The sequence below is a fragment of the Falco peregrinus genome, chromosome Z (genome assembly GCF_023634155.1).
Source record: "Falco peregrinus isolate bFalPer1 chromosome Z, bFalPer1.pri, whole genome shotgun sequence".
Taxonomy (NCBI): Eukaryota; Metazoa; Chordata; class Aves; order Falconiformes; family Falconidae; genus Falco; species Falco peregrinus.
In genome coordinates, this window is record NC_073739.1 from 76,738,094 (window position 1) to 76,755,177 (window position 17,084).

Here is a 17,084-nt window from a genome sequence, read left to right on the forward strand (position 1 = left end):
AACACTGCTGTGACCTAATCACAAAGGATAAGACTCTTATGTGAGCTAGCAGGTCTTAGCAAATGCTTATTGGGCACTACTGCATCTCTTCAGATGCTGGTTAGCCTCATGGAAGAAAATCCCATACCAGAACAACTTGCTTCCTAAAGATGTCAAACAGTTCTTGGTGATCTCATGACATAGCCTAGATGTTAACTGGAGACATGAATAGTTTACTAACTGCCCTGAAATTTCCAGAAAAAAGGGTTGCTCCTTTTTTTTCTTCAGTGGAAAAGGTTTTTCTTGTTCAAAATCTCCCTCAAAGCACTAACTGGAATTTCATTTTACCAGTTCTTCCAGCTTTTTGGGAATCTGCCATGTACACAATAGTAATTCTTCTGAAGTCAACACAGCTATTTATGTAAGTAAAGGTACTGGCAGGAATGTGTTTGTAGGAGTGGGTCATAACTTTTAAAGCATTGAGCAAAATCTGTTGTGATTGAAGGCCCTAAGGAAATGCAAAGTATATTAGTGTCAAAGTTTGGAAAGGCCAAGAAAATCACCTACAATTGATTTGTGTGTGTGTAATTGCAAAGTTCAAGTAAATCACTCTGTACCATAATTGAATTACAGTGATCTAAACTAGATAGCCGTAAAAGTGAATCCAAAGCAAGCTCCTCTCTCTGAAGAAAAAAAATAAAGTCAGGGCCCAGTTCCTTACCTCCAACGAATTTCTGTGAATGTTACAGAATCGGGAAAGCTGCTTCAATATAGGTTAGCTACACAACCAGCTTTCTGTATTTGTATATTGAAGCTGTAAGGTATGGAGCAAAACCCTGCCCCCATGGCAATAAAGGTAAATGCTGTGGTTGCATGAATCGCCGTGTGATTACATCTTAAGCATACTTTTGTGTGGACACTGCAAATTGTTACAAAGTTGGATTAATGAAAGAGCAAGGAGAGGAAATATTTTAGAAAGTTTGGTGAAAAAAATCACTTTGGCTTGCCTTGTGGGAAGAACTCACTAGTAATCTGAATTGCATTGCATCTGAAATGACTCAATCCCAAACCTTATCTGGGTGGTGGACTCTTAATTCCTCCCCACCATCCTCTTCCATGCCTGATGAGATGTGTGTCACAAACATGTACACAAATAAATGAGAAGACGTGAAATGGGAATGTATGAGATATGAAAAAAATCTTGAAGGATCTGACCTTTACAAATCAGTTAATGCTCTGGTGCCTACCCCTGAGAATGATTGCTACCGACCATCCCCGCACTCTGAGAGTATTTTCTATATATCATATAAAATACATTATAATCCATCCGTCTAACTATCAATTCATCTTTTCACTTGTCTCTTGTATATAGATGAACCTAGAGGTGGCTTAAGTTTAGTTCAGGCTCATGTGCAGAACCTCATGGCTCCAAATCCAAAACTTTCTCCCTGCAGAACACTCTGGGCTTGAGTGTGAAGAAACTGCTGATCTTGTTTATAGTAAAATAAACCTTTCTGGCACAACAAATCCTTTGGTTTGTATTTGGGAAAGCTGAGCATGTAGTGCCTAACCTTTGGTGCCTCTGGTTTTAAACAAAGTTGGGAGGGGTAGAGGAGGAACTCAGTCCTTGGCAGGTTTTGAAGGCAGTAGGAGGCAAAACACAGGATGCTTGGAGCAACAAAGCCTGATTTTAAAAAAATAAGACAGACAGCACTACTTTTTGTTTTAGTATTTCTATGTTACATGTACCTTTTCATATGCAAATCTGCACGTGAAAGAGACAGCAAGAGATCCCCTTAAAGCTCTGGGCAGTCACACAGTAAAACCGATATTCAGTAAGTCTGCTTTCACCTGCTAGCCTGTGCCACCACACACCAGTGAGGTACTCATGCTCTGATCACCCAGACAGGTATTTTTTTGCACTCATACTATCTTGCCTGGCTTGTGCACTTGACCTTTCTTCCCTGGGAGAGAAGGGGTCCTGGTGGATGCTGGCTTTATCTTGGGAAATATGTCTGCAGTTCCAGACCCCTCATGTGTACGTGAGAAGTCCCTGGACATTTAGTGAGTTTACTCAAGCATGTAAAGAGGCCCAGGATTGCCCCACTGGTGATGCTAAGCTGTATAAAAGGGTCTATTTGTCTGTGATTCCTTACAGCAGAGGTATAAGCTCTGAAGGGACACCCTGCTCATTAAATCTAGTTCCCTGCTGCTAGTATGAGCAATCGCTATGTGAAATTCTGTTCATAAACACATCAAGTTCTAATATAAAACTAAGTCTTTTCATGTCCTTTCCTCCTCTCTTCCTTAATATCAGTAGGGTTAAGCTTTTCCACAATCTCACCTCTTCTCTAATTTCCCACTTGAGTTTATTTCAAGATATAATTTACATGTAATTTTAAAATGTGCCCAAACCACCTTTTATCTAAAATTGTTCTTCTCTATCCCTGGCATTTTCTATTAGCCAACACTGCATGAATTTAGTAAAAAGCAAACACTTTCTCTTTTAGCCTAGATATTGTGATCCCAAGCTCTTTCCGGGCAGAGCAACAGCTTAACCCACACATATGAAGGTAGTCCATGTAGATACAACCAAGATAGCCTTAAACTACCCAGCATGGCTAAGGAATAACTTTATCTAGGTGGCAACATAGAACTTAAATGAGCAAGATACACACCAAGGATCCTAGATCAGTTTTGGCACGTGTAGTCAGCTTGGGCGGTTGCGGCTGTAGGTTTAACCGTGCCTGCCCTGCCTAGCTGAAGGTTGCTCTCAGACTTTGTATCTGGGCTGCCCCATAGCTGCTCTCTGTGTGGGTCTGCTCTCAGGTTGCCCTGTCCTGTCTGCAGCTGGTGCTCACCCAGGCAGGAGCACAGCCTGGGGCATTCTCAGGAGCTGCCGTGGTGAGGAAGAGCAGGTAAGGGGAAAGGCAGGGTGTGCTCTGCATATGGGTCCTGTGCCTGTTGCGGTGTTGACCGCACAGTGCAGAGGCCAGAGACCGCTTCAGCATGGGCATCAGTGGGGCAGGCAAGCAGGCCAGAGGCACAGATGTATTACTCAAGGCATTACAGGCACAACCCCTGCCCCCTCACTTAGAGATTAACATCTGCTCTCATCTTTTCCTTATCCAGAGCCCATGACCTCTGGCTGTTGTCACTTCCCTGCTGTGCTCTTCAGTCTCTAGGCTTTATCTCCCCTTCTGAAGCAAGACCCAAATGCCGCCTTTGCCACTAATGGTTGCTCGGCTTGACTCTGCAGACTTTAGGCAAGGCCAAGCTCCATTGACATCTGTGCTTTGAGTGCAAAAGGAGCTTGGCCACTGTCCATCCAAGAAGATTAGACCTTCTGTGCTTGTGGCTTTGTATGCCTGGCCACAAAGATAAGAACCACAGCCAGCCCTTTTGCCCATGGAGAAATGCTTTCCACAGCACTGTCATTTGACAAACAACTGAGTAAGCAGTGTAAATTAACTAGCTGCTTTCACCCACTGCCAGAATCGTGAAATAAAGGCTCCCTCACTGATATAAATGTGCAGGTAGCCTCAGGGCCTTAATTAAAGCATAGCCTCCCCAGGAGCTGGAAGAAGCTATCACAGGGGTAAGGCTGCAAGCAAGTTTTCTTTGGTACCAGACTAGACCCACTTAGAGCCACAAAGTGACTTCCCCCTAGCACTGTCCTGCTTTCAAGGGTGAAATGTTCACTTTCCTCCTCCCACCTACTTTCCTTTCTCCCAAGGGTCAAGGTCATCTGTGGGGTAAGCTTGCTGCAGTAGAACAGGGAGCAGTCCACTGCCCCCCAGTCCTACACCCCGGGAGGACCACCCCTAAACCTATTCCAAGCAGGATGCTGTGGCATTTCTGAAACCTAAGGGCTTCCTTTCAAGGCATATCCCTATCATTACACAGGTGGTGTGGCTGTGCTCTCCTTTCAGTTCTATTAGTTGAAAAAGAAATTTTAATTATTTTAAGATAACCTGAAATAAATCCCATTCAAGAAGAAAACAAACAAAACAGCAGCCATGCCACCTTCTCCACTGGTTTGTCTAAACTGATTGGAAATCACACTTCAAATTACATGTGTGAAAACCTTGCCTAAAGTTAAACCCCTTGGCTGTGCACTGGATCAGGGCTGCAGCTCCCGAAGGAACTGGCAAAAGGAAAATAATTAAATAAAAATAAAAACAAAACCCAACCCACCAACAAACAAGGAAAGCCTTAGAGAAAGAATAAGATTAACTTAATCTTGGCAGTGGTCCTTTAAAGGAAATCTTTTGCGAAAGGACTTAGAGCATTAACTTTTTCTTTAGTCCTCTTTCACAGCTAAGAAATGCATGGGGGGGGGGGGGGGGGGGGCAGGCATGGGGAAGGATTTTAAGCCCCTTCACCCATCCAAGTTAGTCCTCTGTTCCTAACAGTAAATGAATCAGCACAAGCAGGAACCTTGCAAATTAGTATATCATACAAAAAGAAGAGAAAACAAAAATCCTTAGTTTCCCAAATATTTCCTGAATTTGAAAAAGCATGGAAGGCTTAAACAAAACAAAACAAAACCTTTCAATCTTTCCAGATCCCAGATCCTCACGGTCAATGCTGTTCCTTGTGCCAGTTTCAGCCTCTATAGAATCAGGCCCTCTAACAGAAAACTAACTACCCCTCACCCCCATCTATGTATAGCTGGTATCATCTGGTCCTATGTTTTGACAATTATCTATAACATAATTACCAGACTGATGAGTATCACTGATTAATTATGCCATCCTTCAAAGCTGATCTGGGTACTTACAACAAACAAACACCCTGGCTGGGTAACAAAGGTGATTTTCTGCGTCTGTTCCAGCCAGCAAAGGCTAGAAATTTCATTCCACCATGTCAGGACGTGGTTGGAGAGTCCCGGGGATTATTTCTAATCTATCATTCATGTGGAGCTGCTTCTCTTCTGGCCCCTGACTACACCCTGTTTCCCCCACTCCTGAATGATATTTCCTCTCTGCTGAGAGCTATTCAGCATGAGTGATGTCTGATACTAATGCATTGCTGATGCTTTCCTCCTTTAATTATGCCTAAACATTGCCTTTCTTTCTTTTCTGCCCTGATCAACCACCTTTTTTTTCTTCCTTCCTTTCTTTCTTTCTTTTTTTTTTTTTTTTTTATTGCATCAACATGTACCAAAGCATTAAACAAGACATTCCATTAATTTCTTCATCATAATAACTTAAGCCTGGGACATACCCTTTAAATATTCATTCAGCTATGAAAACTGGGCATTAAAATTTTAATAATGTCAAGCTCATTTGAACTGAGCTCCTGGGGGACTATTACGATACAATTAGAATAAATATGATGATTGATTTGGTGTAAAGGTTCACCTGTCCACATCTGTTAGTGGCCAGAAGCAGCATGCCTCCTCTGGCATCACAGCCAACAGCTCCAAGTTATTTACTCTGCTCCTCCTCACTCCTATTTGCTTTTCACTTGCTGGTGAATGACCCCCTTGCTTGCTTGCATAGCATGCTCGGCTTGGATGAAGTTGGAAGAGGCAAACCAGAGAGGCTCCATCAAGAAAGACAACTCATCCAACTGTGTTTTCCTCCCTCCTTCCCCTTCCTGTGCTGCAGCATTTGATTAAAGGCAGAGCATTGATCAGAGCCACTAGAAATTCAGCTATAAACTTTCTGGTGGTATTAGCCATTAACGTTTTTACAGTATGTGTCTGAACTCCCAGGGTCCGAGTCTTCTGTGTGGATCGGTAGCAAGTCTAAGCAGCATTGACATGTTTGAACCAGCATGGAGGAGAAGGCTTGCTGCTTTCTAGCAGCATCCTTCCAAAACCACACCAGAGAAATATTCTTAAGATGCGACGCTGAGAGTAAAAAACCACAGAGAGGGAAACTGAGCAAGAAATAAAACTACTTAAGAACCTTCTGTTTCAAATGTGGGACATTCTTAAATACACAGACACATAATTAAAAGATTTTGGTCCACTGGGTGCTGAGCGTATCTGAAAATTTGGGCCAGATTGTACTTTCTCTCTCTGCAGTGTGAATTGGGTGCTACATGGTGTAAATATGAAATGAGATAAATTGGAGATGTGACCACTGAGAACAATCATGGGCTTTTTTTTTCAGATCATCTACTTTAAATAAACTACTCATTAATTCTCTGAATTAGGGTATAATGAAAACCTCTCTTTATTTAAAGGTAATGCTGATCTAGCCCTGCTTACAGGCACTGCCAGTGCTTCTAGCTTTTGGGGCTTTACCATCAGTCTCCTGACATACCGTGCTTTCCGTAAATACTCAACTTTTGAATCTGAGCAACCTTTCAACAAGAATTTTAATTCCAGAATAAAAGAAAATTCTTAATGCTCAAAATACAGCTCAAACAACATGAATATGTGAAAATAAAATCTTCTTTATTTATATTATCATAACACACATGATTCTTAGAGATAATTTGTCTGATGCATCTTTACAGTAGGCAATTTTAATTACTAGAAGCATTATTTGCTTTTCACTGTTTTAAGCTGTTTCTTTCCGCTCTGTACTTTGCTTAAAGCAGATACTGATCCCAAATCTGTGACTTCCTTTTTCAAATTGAAATCGAGACCAGTTCTTGTGCCTATTCATTGTCTCTACTTCTGCATTTACTTTTCAAAACCTGGTAAAAATATATAAAGCTGTCCCCAAAATATCTTTTCCTGCTTAAAACTAAAGGAAACAAAAATTCTTTTACTAAGTTTTATAGAACAATAATATACCTACATAAATCTTTAGACAGAATCTTTACATTTAGTATCTGTTCTTATTGTCAGCAGCTCACTCTTGCTTCTGTATGATGGACCTGAAACTTCATTTAGTTAGTAAGGACATACAGTATGTCATGGTAACAATCATCTGAGATCAATAGATCTGGTTTTCATGTTGGACATTGCTGTCCAAGTTCTTTGGCATTTACTTTGTTACCAAGATACTTCTAACTATAATTCGTCTGCCGTACACACAACAACTTTTCCCATCTGAACCCTTTTATGTCTGTAGTCTCTGCATGGAAGATCATAGGTACCCAGGTCTGGTTAGATGAGCTCCTGTGACCATCCTCATTATCTGCAGTTAGATTACACAACTGAGGTGACACAGGTGAACTTGTGGCTGTTTCTACCCTGACAGTGAAAAGTAAAAATTCTTGGGTGAAGAATGGGAAATGTGGGAAATGACAGTCATGAACCGATGCCGACTTTTGAAACCGTGCCTGCTTAATTCCTGAAGGCACCCAGAGGCACAAGATAACCACGGGAAGCACCAAAGGCAGTTACAAAAGGTGTTTAAGTATAATGGGTGTAACCTGCTCCTGCAAGATTTCTAGGACCCTTTAGGGTCTCCCTCCCTGTTCTCTCCAGTCCACCAAAAGCTAGAGATGTTTTAAAGTAAACTCAGGCCATTACACATTTCAATATGGATACAGGAAAGGGAGATAATGGTCACTTCATGTTGATTTTCTCAGAAGGAAAGAAGCAATTTGGGAAGTCTGAGGTTTACTTACTGTGAATGCAGAGTGTGGAAAGGTAGGGCCTTGAACTCTCTTTTGAAGTCTATTACCTATCATCTTCTTCCCCACTTAGTTTCCTCCGTGAAGAAAGGGGTTAGGCAGTAATCTTTACCTTCAGGGACCATTGTAAGGATTAATTAGATATTATTGCCACAAAATTGTAAAGTTCTAAAATGCTGTATAAGCTCTCTGTTATTATAACGTGCCATACTCTGCATAACCCATACCATTGCAATATTACCCCTTGGTTGTTCAGGACTACAGAACTGCTGCTTCCAATTGAGTTAATGGCTTCAAAGGTTGGTAATTTAATAAAACAGACTGCTTAAACCAGCAAGGTTTTGATTAAATGGGGTATATGCAAAAGGGAATTTATATTTGTTAGAAGGTCCATAAATTCGAGGCACAGGTTATCGAGGCCCAGATAATGCCAACATAACAGTCATATAACAATGTATAGAGAGGAAGGAAGGACAGAGCTGGAAGCCGTAGAATCACAGAATCATAGAGTATCTTGGGTTGGAAGGGACCTACAAGGATCATTGAGTCCAACTCTCTCCTCCTTACAGGACCACCTAACACTAAATCATACGACGAAGAGTGTCCTCCAGATGCTCCCTGAGCTCTGACAAACTTGGTGTGGTGGGGAGCCTGTTCCCATGATGGGCCACCCTCTCAGCAAAGAACTTTTTCCTAATTTCCAATCTGAACTTCCCCTGACACACCTCCATTCCATTTCCTGGTCCTACTGCTGGCCACCAGAGAGAGGGGGTCACCACGTCCCTCTCTGCTGCCCACCTGGAGGGAGCCATAGACTGGTGCCATGTCCTGCTGTGGTCTGATATGTTGGGCTGGTCCCAGGAATATGCATAAGTCACGGTGTGCACATACAGAGGAGACACTGCGCTTCTCCCACTGATTATTTTTTTTTTAGACATAAGGAGGTTATATCCTAGGTTATCATGCCCCTTACCTGACTTTGGAGAGAAACTCGATTTTTCCTTTCCAACTGGCCTCACCCCCCAGTTTAGATCTAATACTGGAAGGAAAATTTGAAATTTGGGGAGAGATCATATTTGCTTAATGAAAGGACTTAGCCTGTGCCGAAATAACAGATCGGTTGTGAAATTGCCTTTCTGTAGTAAGCGCCTAGCGTGGCCCATGCAGAGAAACTGCTTGGGCTGCTCGGAGACCTCCAGAGGGAGCCCTTGGCTACATAAATTTAGACAACTAAATTATGCAGACCCAATTTCCTAGATGGAGAAATTAAGGATTTACTCTGGGAAGCCTGCTTCATTAGGTACTTAAAATGTACTCAAAAGTTAGTTACTTCGATACACAGCCTGGATCACACCTTTGACTCCAGCGATTGCCTGTATGTAGTGATTTTGGACTATGGGAGCAGCTCCAGGCACTTCCACTGCCTGCTGGCATCAGTAGGAAAAATCTGCCCTGAACGTGGAAAAGCAAGGGAGTCAATCCCTCTATCTTGACACTTTTCTGTGCTGTAAATGCCAATTCATAGCTGTTTCCTTACCATAGGTCAGCAATGCTGTGAGAGAAAATTTTGTTCTTGCATCAACTTTCAAGAGCTCCAAGTCAGGCAAATCTGAAACCAAAGCAATCCTGCCTTTCATGCATCTGACCCTGAAAGACAGAGTAAGCCAGGCACAGCTAGCCTGGCTGCTTTGTATATGAAGAACAGCACCCACAAAGCTAATGAGGAGCTTTTACAGCTGATTGTGGCACACTTATAGATAATCAGAAACAGGTCCAAGCTGCAAAGTTTCATCTGTCAAAAGCTGGGCGGAAACTTTCCATAACAGGGGCCAGCCACAAAATTCAGATCCTTACACAAACACAGCCAGATTAGGAGGGTTTATGGCAGTTGTACTAGTGGCTGGGATTATATCTTATTCAGAAATCTGGCTCAGTTAAACAGTTACTCACTCACATCTTTATCTGACCCAGCCAAGCTCAGCAACATTTGGACTTCTGCAGGGCTCCATTCAGACATAGGAAGCTGTTGGGGTTTTGCTGGAGATGGGGATGCCTCACCCTACAGACTCAGCTGGATGATGGGGACCTAAGGCCAGACATGAGCCTTGAGCAGGCATTCCAGCATGGTGACCAATATTTTGTGGCCTCAAAGGAGCTGATGACAACACTTCCACTTCAGGGGGGAAGCTGGCTCGATGGAAACAAAAAATAAGGAGTGGGAAGTCTGACATCAAAACTGGAAGTTTTCCCTTCTCTCTAAAAGTCGTGTGACTGTTTGATGACTGGTTATTGCTCCTGGTATTCATTAGTCTCTAGCTTACCCTACAGTGGGGGTCAGGCTGCTTGATGAAAATTGTCCTCCTCAGCCTTAAAATCTGCAAATTTTGCTGAAGTTCAGGAAAGGTTTGTGCAGTCATGGAACTTTGTGAAAAGACTAATGACAACTTGCTTGTGGCTCCAAGTACTGTGCTCATTCCACACAAGAATCTTATTAGGGCATCATCAGAAATGTTTGATTAACATTACTTTCACACCAGGCCAAAACGCCCCTCTACACCACCATGACAAGATCTGTTGAGCCACTGCTGGACAAAGGGAATTCAAAATTCAGCTCCTTCATGTGAGATGGTGTGTGCCTCTGTGTGTGTGCTTTAACTAAAGCATTTATGGTCAATAACGCCAGGTTATTATAGGCCAATAACTTTCCGTTATTCACTAGCCACTGTCAGGCAGCACACTAGTGTGTTGGTTCTCGAGAAGCAAAAAGCTCAAGATGAGCTTTGGAAAGGCAAGCACAAATACAGCTTGAGCAGAGAAAATGAAAACAGATGAAGGCAAGAGTATAAGAAGTTCTAGTTGCTCTTAAGAGTATTTTGAGGAACGTGTGTGTGACATTATCTTTCTCATACAACCATGTACACTCAGCCCCCACATTCATTATTCCTGGGCTCCCAGCTGGTCAGATGTGAGGCAGTCCAGATGCCAGGGCTGCATGACCACAGAGCTGGTCCTGAGTAAACATTATCTCTCATTAACGTCTACAAGCTTGGGCTTAATGACACAGTAGCCTGCAGGTTGTATAAGCTTTGCGTGTGGACAGTTAAGCCACACAGCTGCCTGCTTTGTACTGGGTATCCAAGAGAGGACAAATATCAGTTTGTGGTGGTTTTTTTTTTTTTTTCCCAAGTCAGAATGCAAGTATCAATAAAGAAACAAAAATGTCAAACAAATGAAAATAAATAAGAAATTGCAGGACAACATGAAAATTATATTTGCCCCCATCACTAGTGCACTGATGCTAATGCTCTGCTCTGTGTCTCATAAGAAAAGTGGTCAGGAGCCCAGAACAGCAGGCATGTGCAAATAATAGTCTGTCCCTGTGAGGACTGCAGGAGGCAAAAGCCAGCCCTGTGATTTGGCAGAGTCTTGTTTGGCTCCTGTAGAGGGTCTGAGCATGCTGCTCCCAACCAAACATTTTGAGATGACAAGACAGGATGCAGGAGTTGTGGGACGGATTCATCTCTTGTAAAGGGCAGCCAGTGGAAAATGAGTTTCTGTCTCGAAAGTGGAAGCAGAGAGTAAGTCAAAGCCTGGGAGAGGAGATGAGGAAGAATAATTCTGCTTTTCATTGACAATGGGGTATCTAAACTATCTGCCTAGAAGCTTTTTTGGCTCTTTGCTGAGCAGTGTGTTGACCCTGCTTCCATCTAGCGCTGGGAAAGTGCCTCCGCTATCAAACAGCTCAGCACTGATCATGCCCTGTTTGTGGAGCGGGACTCAGCCTGGGGGAAGTGTCACCTTTTCCTGACGTCTCAGGTAGAGGCCACTGCCTGAGATAACAATCCCGGCAGCCTGGGCTCTGTTGACACCCAAATCTGCACAGATGCCATGGGCAATGAGGAGTTAACAAGAGCTCTGAAGAGCTGGTCCATTTTGAATGTGAATAATGGGAATACTCTCCTTCAATCCTGTATTCAGCACAGGGATGTACAGAGGTATAAAGTTAATCACTAGCTGGGCCACCCCTATTTCCAGAAAAAGAACTTTAATACCTCCTTTATCCAATGAAGTACCATTGTTATACCTGCATATTATGAAGGGTTTATTAAACCGGTGATAATCTATTCAAGATAAAGTGATCTGTATGGCCAACTGAGCACAGATCAGACAGAATGATGGGAGGTTATTGTTAAAATATGCAAATTCACATCCTATTGAAATGCAAACCCTCCAGATAAGATTTTTTAATAAATCTGGTCTTTTTTCACTGCATGAAGGTAACCTAATGTTTATTGACTTCAAGACCATATAATGGAACGTAATATCTATTAGTCAGATCCTTGCCTCTCTTTCGATTACTGGAGGTACATGTTCTGGCTCCCGAAGAATTTTTGTTTTATGGTTTGGTACAAAAGAAAAGAGATTAAACCCCCTGAAATTAATTAACTTCCTTCAACCCAATACCCCCCTTCCCCTCAACTGCTGTCATTAGTTACTCAAGTAAAAGGAAGCAGTACCCATCAGCTGAGAAACTGTCCACTGTTTTCAGTGTTAGGAAAAACAGACAAAAGGAGAAATGCTGCTAATGCTGAACACCTCTGTACAGCATAGAAGTTAAGACTTTTTGATGCCTTCCTTAGGTTTACTATTACCATGACAGAGAAAGTTAAGTTTTATTTCATCCTTCCGTAAAATAGGGCTGTGAAATATCTTGACTTGACTTCTGTGTGTGTGTTTCTGGGTGTAAGACTTTTTTAATGTATACATGAGGTGTGCTTTTATGAATTGTGCAGGACAGGTGGTTACAGAACCAGACACAGTTTCAGGTACCCATGCAGCAGTTGAAATAAAGGCTTTTATTTTAGTGAAATGCCAGTGCTGTGATAGCAAAAGTTGAGAACCCATTTATGCTTAAAGGTCGCTTCTCCTCAAACCCTGTGAAATTTACATGCTGATGTAGCTTGATCTGAGATTTGGTGTGTCTGGTGGAGGTGGAAGGTTTGTTTCTTATTCCAAAGCAAAGGTCAGTGAAGTGAAAGTATCCTGAAATACAGCTTCCTAGCTCCTTGGAAAAGCCCTGCCCATCTCAGAGGCTTTTTTATATCTCAGATAGACTCTCCCAGCTGTTTTGTGGTCAAATTGGGATTGTGATCATGTCTAAAATGCTCTCATCCACCCAACATTTACGCCAGCTGGTACTTGGTGGTCACAGAGTGGAAGCAGCAAGACAGAGGGGCTGGACAGGGGCTGGTGTCGCTGCAGGGGATGGGGCAGGCAGCTCAGCTGTGGGCATGTGCAGAAAGGATTCAATAGGCAACTGAAGATGTGCGATCTGGGATGTGTGAACGGCTGCCTACACTTGGTTATCTGAAGCAGTTATGCTTTTTCTGACCTGTGCGGTTCTGCACAGACAAGGCTATGCAACCCAGGGGTAGACTTTTAATACAGCCAAAAACCTTTGTAAGACTGGTCCTCTCTCTCACAGCAGACCTTTGGCTTCCACTGCAGCTGAAGAATAACCCAAGCTAAACCTTTCTGGACAGTTCACCTACCAGGCTGATGGGGATGTGCATAAGATGTACTGCCTGCCTGCATGTCTGTGGTGGGAACAGTGCTTCCCATCCTCAGTCTGCAACGCTGCCAAAACACAGACTCTCTGCCCAGGCACCCTTCTCATCAGTCACTTCACTGGGTATACCACCAGTTACAAATTAGCACTTAATCAAGATAAATCCCATAGGAAGGATATGGATAATATGCAACGCATTAAGCCTGCAAATTAAGATGGTCTGATTTAGCCCTGGCTTTAAAACTCCCAAGCTTGCATTAGGGCTAATGATGAATGGATGTACGTCCCTGGCTGGACAGGAACTCTGTCAGGACAAAGCTGCCCAGCAGTGACAAAGCCAGTGCAAAGCAGGTGCTCTGCTTAATGTTCATTAGACCTTCCACACTCTCTCTGCTTGGGAATGTGCTTTCCCTTGCTATGGATGGCTGTAATAGTAACACTTATACAGGATCCATTGGCTTAATGGTGCCAGAGTTCATTAACAAAACCTAACTTAGGGTGGTGGCTGCTGGCATAATTTGCCCACTGATCGAGTGGGGAAACTGAGGCACACGGGGCTATGTTTGGCATGGCTGACCTGCACCATGCCCAGGGCTTTCCATTCACTGGCTCTAAGCAGGACTCTGTACATCACCTCACTTAGGCATTCTTAATCACACTGGGGAGTCTCTTGTTCTTTCACTAACTAGCTGCAGGGATGTAGGTGACATTTCAGCTCTCTAAGTGTGGCCCAAGGTAGTTAGAGCTCAGTGGCCTGAATTTTTCTAGCAGATTAGTGGAGGAGCACAGAAAAGAAACTCTTTGCCACTCCATCTCCTGGGCTGCAGTATGGATGATGCACCAGGATGGTCCTCAGTGCTTTTTTGCTCCAGGTCCAAATATCCAAATATCACTATTTCTAATGAGCGCCCTGCTCCATGGTGCAGAGCACTTTGTAAATATACAGCTGGAGATTGCTCCTGTCCCTGTGTGACTGAACAGTTACAGGGGTCTGGTTAGGCTCTCTTCCTGCCTCAGCTCCTGCAAGACCTGAAAACAGACTGTTATTAGGCTTCCCATCTACTATATTTATAGCCCAGAAATTAATCTCTGTATGAGATCAGGGAGGAAGAAAACCCCTTAGCAGCTTGCTCACCCATCAAGGTCAGGGTCCACACAGACAGGAGTACACCAAGGTATGAATCCTGCAAAATGCAGGGGGGGCACTACTTTAGGGGAGGATGTCTGCGGTGGAGACTTCAAGAGAAATCAGTTTAAGATTCACATCTGGGGAGCATCAGGAACTGCCTAAAGTCTGCTAAGGGTTAAGGGTCTTTGCTCTGGCTGCAGAAGTCATTTAGGGAAGGAAAAATCTTTAAAATAACAAGCATAGCCACATCTGTGGTTTTAAATGTACTTTTCTTCAGGTTTGCACTAGTGTGCAAGCTTGTCACAATACGGTATCTTTCCTGGATGTCATATGCACTTATTACTAGGAACAACTACTTTCTACAGTGCGTCTCTACTTTATGGCTTTTTAAGATATGGATGCTGTCATCATATTCCCTAGAGATGTGTTCTGGTTCACGGAGAGGCTGTTTTATATAATCTCCCATGAAGGATTAAAACAACAGCAGCAGGAACAACAATAATGCAACAAACTACCTCCTGAGAAAAACAAAAAAGTGGTGGCATAGGCAACAAAATCTCATCACCCATTGCAAAGTGGCAGACTTGAGTCCATCCAGGTGGCTGTGCTTCTCTTTCCACAGGAAGGCTGTACCATATTCATCCTCAAGAGGACCAGCCCTGTCACCCCATCCTGGGATATCCTAATATGTATTACTTCATGAAATGACATCAGAGTTATTTCACAAGATCCAGGTGGCTTGGGACAGAACACAGAAGTTGTGACTGCACCTCTGTGATAAAAAACAAGGCTCCAGCATGGGCTGATGCCTCCTGAGGGTTGTTACCCACATTGTGTACTTCCTGGTGCTCTGGGCTGCTGCTCAGTTGTCCTCAGCTATTCCAAATCCACCCCACAAGGGTTTGGGTTTGCTCAATGAGACTAAACACAGTTGAGTGCACAGTAGCAAGCACACTGCTGATGTACAGTAGAGCCTGAACTGTAGTGAGCATGGGAGTACATGCAAACAAAGGGAAGCCTGCCTCCGCCAAAGCATGCCACCTCTCCACTGCTTTTGTCCCCTCTGATATCACCAGTCACCGGAGCAGGCACTGCCATCCTCCCTGATGTGCCCCCATCCAGCAGCTCAGATCAGGTACCAGCAAGTGGAGCTCTCTGCCAGCCAGTGCAGCTCCTGATGATATCCTTCCTTTCCTGGCCAGAAAATGTCAAATCTCACAGTTTACAAGATCTTCCTTATGCCTCCTTCTCCTCCTTGCAGAGCAAACCCCAGTCAAAGCAGAGGTGATGGCAGGAGAGAAACTCATGGAGAAGGCCCCATATAAATTCATAAAACTCTGCTAGTGAAGGGAAGGGATTAACCTGGGGTACCTCACCCTGTGATCCAGGGTGTCAGCATGCCCCAGTCTCGGCAGAAAGTGAGTGAAGCTGCATCCAGCCAGAGATGCACAGTAATTTGCCAGGAACTGCCAAAGCCAGAAGTTACCTTATTAGCACTGTGACTTTTCCATTGCCAGACAGCACTTTAAGCCACATATCAATAAGAAGAGGGTTGGCATGTGGTTTATGCAAGAGAGAAAAGTTATTTTTTTCATTTTTTCTTTCTTTTATTTATTTCCCCTCTAAGATAAGAGGCCGGCAGCTGCCGATCCACAGGAAAGAAGAGGGCTTTGTGATGAGGGAGCAGGATTAAGGTGGCTTCTTGTTAATTTTGACTGTGCTCAAGGTACATCTTGAGCTGAAGAAACAGGATACGGCTGTGTCCCTGGAGGGGGGGCAGGTGTTTGTGTTTCTGTGTTTGTGTTTCTCCGGCTCCCAGGCTGGAGAAAAAGAGGCCAAGCAGGAGAGATCTGCGTGAGCTTTACACTTGACTGTAACATGCTTCTGGCTTACTTCAAATCCAGATTAACACCATGGATTTTAAAGTTTGACCATGAACATGTGAATTAAATACTTAGGAAAAACTGTTGAAGGCAGACAAACAAATGGAAATGCAGAACTGAGGTGAGGCAAGTGATGTAAAAACAGGCAGTGATGAAGGATAAAATCCAAAGGCCTGCAGTATAAAGGAGCTGAAAGTAAGAGTTTGAAAAAGTCACATGAAAAAGAAGTATAACAAGTGCTGTCATGGATGATTATAAGGGTTTGAACCTGTCACCTACAGCAACAAGAGCACTGGCTTTTCTCACTTGACCTGAGGAGGCAATGCTGTTAGCTGAGGTTAGAGAGGGCAGGTGATGAGTCGCTGTTCAAATACAAATCAAAGATGTCCTTTCATTCCAGATAATTAAACAAAAAACATAAGCAAACAAGCCCTGAAGCTGTGGAATTGCCTGGCAAAGTCCCTGAAATCCCTCAAGAAATGTTGCTAGATCTTCTTATCTCAACAGCATCCACCCATCCTTAGGAAAAGCCATTATCTCAGGGTTATTCTGTTCCCTGGTGTCCATTTAAAAATATCAGTCCAGACACAACCAAACTACACCTGCAGACACATCCCAAAATGTCCTGTGGTACTTTACAGTACACTGAATTCATACAGAAATTCCTGCTTGACATTGCTGAAATGCAGCCACGTCTAGGAGGTAACACAGACGCCGTTTAGCCACGCACCACTAAACTGTGCAAGACAGTAAAAGTGATGGGAGAAGGTAAACTCCCTCTTCAAAAGACAGGAGTAAATTGCTTACAATTTTTTCTTGACTTATTTTGTGCACTTCCTATGAACATGCAAACAGTTGTGTTGTATTGCCATGAATATTCAAGAAAAACCCTGAATTTCTAAGACATATGTAGAAATACTAAAGGAAGCTGAATGCTCGATTTTCACACAGACGTGTCTGCTTATTGAATCAGGAATAT

The 17,084-nt window shown here is 43.3% G+C and overlaps 1 protein-coding gene across 9 annotated transcripts in view; it reads right to left on the reverse strand.

Moving 5' to 3' along the window:
• CELF4 (CUGBP Elav-like family member 4) overlaps positions 1–17,084 on the reverse strand; it is a 720,910-nt gene that overhangs the window by 315,716 nt on the left and 388,110 nt on the right. The window lies entirely within an intron of this gene.